We start from the raw sequence: 5,273 nt of genomic DNA, 5'->3' as shown, positions 1-5,273 counted from the left end.
GCTGGACATAAGTGTACCACTGCTGTAATGCTTGAATGATAACAAGCCTCCAGTCACTAGGTGGCAGCAACTCATACAGTGGTTTGTACAGATAAAAATATACATGTCATCAGGTTCTCAATAGTATTTCAATTTGCAGAGGTGTGGGTGAGGGTGCGTGAAAACATTTCTGTCCCCAAGGGGGCGCATGACAGAAAAAAACTTGTGTAATATTTGAACATGTCATAATGTAAACAAATTTTAGTTTTTATTATAAATCAATCAACATACAGTAGAATTAAATCTACCTCGGAGCTCCTGGCAAATGTCATATTTAGATTAGATTACATTCGATTACATCAAATGTCATTGATCGCACACTGGGGAAATTGTCTAGCAACGGACTAGCGCCTTTTTTCTTCACCAGTCAAATTACAAATTAAAAGCCACACAGCCTTTCAGTCCTGGGTCAAATTTAATTGAATCAGTATAAAAGGGTAAACATCCCTCTGCTGGGGTTTTGTCTATCTGTAATTATTGCATCAATGAAAGCTTGTTGTCTCCATTAATAATTCAAACCTAATTGTTTTTTCAATCATGTCCTTCAAAATCCAAACCATTTTCATTTAAGTAGCCCTGACAATTGTAGTTCAAAAAAAATAATTAAAATTGATCTTGAGTCCTACACGTGAAACACCAAAGGTCGAAAACTTTGCCATTTGTCAAACTGTGATTGCCGATTTAATAGGAAAACCTATAAAGTGAGTAACGAGTTTTAGCAAAATGCACCTGTTCAGAAAAGGCTGCAAATGTTCCAGGAAACAAAACTCACTACTCCCTCACGGTTCTTAGGTTTTCTATAGCTGGTTCTACTCTTTCTCTGTGCCCTGTCTCCATGATCCAACTCTTTGTGCTGTCTTATTCAGACCCAGGCCACCCAGCAACAGAACGAGGTCAGAGCAAGTGTTAACATCTAAACAAGTTGAAACAACCGGGCAACTTAAAGCATTGAGGAACCCAAATGTTCCCTGACACACAGCCAAGCCACGCTGGCTGTCAACCCGCAGTGAAAACAAGGACCCTCTGAGGTGGCTGAAAAGCCTTTCAACCCTTGCTAACATTTAATTCCTTATGGGCTGACGGTGTGGAGGGAGTGAGGTGCTGCATCGGTAAGTGAACGGTGTGAGGCGTGTGGTAAACAGAGGCCTGGTGTCGGATTTTCTATTTCTCTGTATTCAGTAGGAAGCTCAGGTTTGTGTTGGCAGCAACAGGTCTGTCGAGATGACACTGTGATGTCACTGAATGTTACACTGCAGTAGAGCCAAACAAAATGTTGGTTTAAAAAAATGTGCAGTGTGTATAAAAAGTGTAAGTAAGTATAAAGTTAATTATCATTTTTAAATTACAGGTAACAAATTAAGCTATTTGGTGTATATACAAGAATAGACAGAATATATATGAATATATAGTATTTGTTAGCTACATTGTGTATGTAAAACCGTGCAATATACAGGTCTATAGAATGATATGGTGTACATAAACCCATGAAGACCAAGACTATACAGTATATATCAAACAACACAGTATGGAGAGTATTAAACTATTTTGAACAAGTGCGCTATATGCTATATATAAAATATATATGGCAGTGGTGGTGTAGTGGTTAAGGAAGCAGACTTGGGTCTGGAAGGCTTCAGGTTGGAATCCACCAGCTGCCAAAGTTACCACTAAGGTGCTCTGACGATGACACTGTCTGATTTCAGTGAAAATAGTGAGAACAGCAACAGTACCATCATTAAGAACAAGGAAGCGATACAAGAAGCTAAGGTTGCTAAAGGAGTGACTGTGATCACCAAGCAAAGATCTCAGACAATAGAAGAAAGTTGCTACTGATTTGGATCAACAAAAAGCAGTTGGCCGGCGACAGTATTTAGGAGACAATAATTTGGGAGAAAGCGAACGTTTGGCAATCACGACTCCCCAGCTCCGGTAAGGATGAACGAAATTGCCTTTGCTGTTGTTTGGATGGATTTGTCACTACAAACCTGCTGCACTCTTTAGCTTCTGTCCTAGATTCAGTTAGAAAGGGGCTGGTGGGAAGATACATAACTTCTACTACAAGCTGACTACTACTATGTTGACTACACAGCTTTGTTGTGCATTTGGGTTGTATGTAAATAATCATCTCGTTAGGGAGCAACTCCGCTAACAACACAAGCCCCATGGCACCCTGCTCCCTCCTGGCTCCAGCTGGATTTTATCTTTCTGACTTCTGTGGTTCAGAGTGAAATGAGTCTCAACAGCTGTTGGATGAATTACCAGTGACTCACAGTTTATACCGAGAATCCACACAGTGGAAGATTCCTTTTCATTTATCCTGCACTTGTCTTTACATTGTTGCTAATTCGTAAAACAACGTGTGGTATGACAAACCAGTTATGACAATAGATGCCCACGTAGGAGTACCCAACGTTGCCATCGCTCGTATGCAGATGCTATGGTTGCGTAGAAAAAAAGACAAACAAACACAGATTTAGCACAAATTGAATTTGAAAAAGGACGCCTGAGACCAATTCACACTCAAGGAAACAAATAAGACAACAGACAGGCAGCCAACTCTAGTCCCACTATATGAAGTACATATACACTGCAGCACAACCACACATTATAAGCTGTTTTTGTCAACATATAATTATTTCTTAAGCTCATACAAATGTACTCAATCGTTACTGACAAGGAAGATCTCTAAGCCTAGCAACGATGAGATCGGCTTAAGCTATTTTTGGGTGAAATATCATAAAGATTCTCAAAGGTAGAAATGACCTTACATTGCCTTTATGCATGCTTATCCTAACGTTTAACTATGCTTAAAACCAAAAGAAACCAAGGTTAAAGATGCAGGTTATTGTGATGACAAAAATCAAGAAAACTCTACCTTCTGTTTTGGTACCTTGGAGAGCCAGTGCAAACCCAAGCATCGAAAACTCTACCGTTTTGGTAGCTTGGAGAGCCAGTGCAAACCCAAGCATGTATTCATGTACAATCACTTTACTTGTATATTTAAGTTATTTAAAATGAAAAAAAAAATCACAACACAAACAACAAAAACTGAGAATTAACACTCATAATATCTGTAAATCAGATTAAAGCTTTTTTTCCCTCAGCGAAAAAAAAAAAGAACACCTAGCCTCTTCACTTGCACTGCAGAAGATAATCTGCTAAATTGCTATACAGATAGTAATGTTGGTAGATTTAAAATACTGAAGTATTTACACACCCAATTTACACTCTTAGAGAGATTTGTACAATCTGATTCAGTAATTTTGCCTATTATAACCTAAAACCAAGGTTCACCTTTAGAGCAATCAAAGCACTTCTTTATCTACGTGCTGGTGTTTGGCTGCGTTAATTAGCTATAACAGAACATGAGACATTTGAAAATTCACCTGTGCGCAGGATCGGTACGTAATATGATAACAATATCATACGAATCTTAACTATTGTAACATGTCACGGCTAGCAGGAATACTAAGACCAACATTATTTGCTACTGTCTACTATCTTGGGATTTGCCCAAAACCTAAGTTAATAACATGGTATTCAAAACGGGTTAAACCAGTACTTCTCAAATAGTGGGGCGGGTCCCCCTGGGAGGTGCGCGATGAGATGCCAGGGGTGCCGGGGTGTGGGGTTTCCAATGGAATATGGCACGCTGGTCAAGTGTAGCATAGCTGTAATACTTGAATGACAACAAACCTCCAGTCACTAGGTGGCAGCAACACATACATAGTGGTTTGTACAGATAAAAAATATACATGTTGTCATGTTCTCTATAGTGTTTCAAATTGCGGGGGTGTGGGTCAGATGGAGTGGTGGGCATGAAAACCTTTGTGTCTCCGGGGGGGGGGGCATGCAGAAAATCACTGGGTTAAACCTATATTTTTATGGGTTATATTCATAAAAGTAAAGCTGAAGCTAGAGCCGAATAAAAAAGTCATGAAAATTATGATTTATTAACTAGCCAACTTCTACCAGTCCGCCCTGTCATACCATATGCAAAGATGACACAGCACTTTCATACATAGCACGAAAGCTAACAAAGCAAAGGGCACAACACTGCAGGGACAAACAGAGCTAGTTAAAGACTGATTTATGTATCTACAGAATAGACTCATGGACCATCAAATACAAAACCAATTTTAATGTCTCCTTATGCAACAAGTAATCCAAAGCCACGTACGCTAAGACGATAAAGAATGAGAAAGTAGCATCAAAAGAGAAATTGAAACACAGAATAGGAAATAGATGAACGGAATGGAAGGAACCAGGAAAACATGAAGGGAAAAAAACTTTACTGAGACAAGAAAGAGAGGAAAGATTATAACAACAGGGGGAGAAAAAAAATACTTAAAAATGTAGAAGGAGAAAAAAAGAAAAAGCACCAAACAGAAGCGATGTGTTTCAGGCAAAAGCCGATAAAACATAATAGGAGGTTTATTTTAATACTATGCGTTTCAGGCAAAAGCCGATAAAACATAAATGTTAATCTTGTGGTTTGTTATTTACTCACGTTGAAGACGGAGCCCCATCATTAATTGTACTTTGGTCCTACTGGAAACCTTCAGAAACTAATGACAACCAATGTTAATTTCGGTCAGAAACTAATCCAACAAAGAGACGTTTTTTGTTTATCACATGTATTCAGAATAAAAACAATTCTCCTGCCGACAGAAATTAAAGTAATACTCATATTATTCCAAGGCTGTCTCTGATCAAAATCCTGGTTAATTATTTTCATCACAAAAGAAGGATTTTGGTTTCAATGATGAGCCATTGGATTGACTTGGGTTGGGGGAGGGGGGTCTTGTGATTGTTGTCAATTTGTCGAGGATCTGGTCTTCTCAGATTGTTCCACAGGGCAGAGACCTTGGCGTAGCTAACTTGGAAGTTTGACAGAGCTCAGCTGGCTTTTGAAAAGGCTTAGAATTCCCTGGGGAAAACTAGGAAATGTTGCAGGGAATAAGGACGTCTGTAAGACCGCTTAGCATGCTGGCTATGTGATCCAGGTCAGGGTAACTAGAAGAGATTACACCCTTGCTGCTGTTGCTCCCAGGCCATTGTTCTAATAGAGAGAATGTAGACTGTTGGGAAATGATAAAAGATTGAAATTACCCGACGTGGTAGGTAGGAAAGGGAATTGATGATAAATAAAAATGTCAACAATTCTATTATTGATATCGCTTAGGACAGCTTTTCGATTGGATACATTATCGATTGGATACCTTATCGATTGG

The 5,273-nt window shown here is 39.1% G+C and overlaps 1 protein-coding gene across 7 annotated transcripts in view; it reads right to left on the bottom strand.

Moving 5' to 3' along the window:
* sorcs2 (sortilin-related VPS10 domain containing receptor 2) overlaps nt 1–5,273 on the bottom strand; it is a 284,595-nt gene that overhangs the window by 202,737 nt on the left and 76,585 nt on the right. The gene's annotated exons all lie outside the window — the stretch shown is intronic.

Source organism: Cynoglossus semilaevis, chromosome 1 (genome assembly GCF_000523025.1).
Source record: "Cynoglossus semilaevis isolate Cse_v1.0 chromosome 1, Cse_v1.0, whole genome shotgun sequence".
In the NCBI taxonomy this organism is placed as follows: Eukaryota; Metazoa; Chordata; class Actinopteri; order Pleuronectiformes; family Cynoglossidae; genus Cynoglossus; species Cynoglossus semilaevis.
Note: the sequence above shows the minus strand (reverse complement) of the source record. Positions and strands in the feature narration are given on the sequence as shown.